The following is a 1,193-nucleotide window of genomic DNA, read 5'->3' on the forward strand; positions in this document are numbered from 1 at the left end:
AAGGGGGCTGTAATTTCAATGGAGATTCTGGATATGTGAGAAAAATGGAGATTAGAGTATGCTCAACCCTTTATAGATGCTAGGAAAAAAATGGAGATTAGATCATGTTCAACCCTTTATAGATGCTAGGAAATCGCCACCACTCTTAGGAGAATGAACAAACATTAAACTCACAAAAATATCAAAGGATACTGTTGGTTTTGTGATTAACTGGAACTTCTACAGCAGAGAAGTAAAGAGAAAAGAAAGTTTTTGTTCTTGGTAAACTGATGTCTTTTTTCACACTGCTTCAGAACTGGTATCACATTATATCTACAGGCACAAATTGTATTAGAAAGTCTTCATCTGATACATTCAAAGCTTGTAACATATCCCTTAAATTTAGGGACCTCTACTGACATTTCTGCAGATTTCCTTCAGCAATAATTCTGCAGTATATCAGTATATTTCTACAGTAAAATACCGTAGACATACACAATAGCAAAATTATCAACATTCTAACAGATACAGAAAGATCACCGCTTTATAAATTAGAGGTTATATCTCACCACTGAATGAAATCCACCACAGAGATCCACGGCTAGACATAAGCTAAACAAGCTTAACTTTATCTTAATCAATCTCACCAACTCTATCCTCTCTTCACTTGAACCACGGGTTACATTTTATATACAAGATCATGCAAAGAAAGAGAAAGCAAAATGGAAGCCACATGAAGTTCAACTGACAGATTGCAACTACGAAAGTACTACTTCGATATAAAATAAAACTTGAGAAAATTTAATTGGTACAAAATTTATGTTTCTACAAAAGGATACATTAGAATGGCTGGAGATATCTGTAGATATCATAGATTTGCTCATTTATTTTTCAAGGTGCCTAAGTCATTTGGCTTTTAATTTGCTTAACTTTGGTGACTCCCATTAATGATTTTTCAGCTCCTGCATCAGTTACATTTATGCCTGTGGCATGATTTGGACTGGTAATTCTTTACTTGGAGAGAGTGCTGGATCTCTGCTGATACCATTATCTGCTAGCAACTTCCAAGTATATTGAGTGGCCTGATAATGGATTGTAACAAGGGTTTCAACTTTTGCAAAGTCATTCCTGGACAAACCCTAGACCCTGCTCCAAACGGAATAAAGCAGTTTGGTAGGACAACCACGTCGGATCAAACTTCGATGGTTCTGGGA

At 36.0% G+C, this 1,193-nt stretch overlaps 1 long non-coding RNA gene across 1 annotated transcript; it reads right to left on the reverse strand.

Moving 5' to 3' along the window:
• Window positions 1-306: 306 nt before the first annotated feature.
• Window positions 307-869, reverse strand: LOC105115185 (uncharacterized). The gene is made up of 2 exons (XR_840287.1): window positions 819-869; window positions 307-645 (listed from the first exon to the last, which is right to left on the reverse strand). It is a non-coding gene; the product is annotated as an uncharacterized LOC105115185 (long non-coding RNA).
• Window positions 870-1,193: the final 324 nt, after the last annotated feature.

Source organism: Populus euphratica, unplaced genomic scaffold (genome assembly GCF_000495115.2).
Source record: "Populus euphratica unplaced genomic scaffold, PopEup_1.0 scaffold651.1, whole genome shotgun sequence".
NCBI lineage: Eukaryota > Viridiplantae > Streptophyta > Magnoliopsida > Malpighiales > Salicaceae > Populus > Populus euphratica.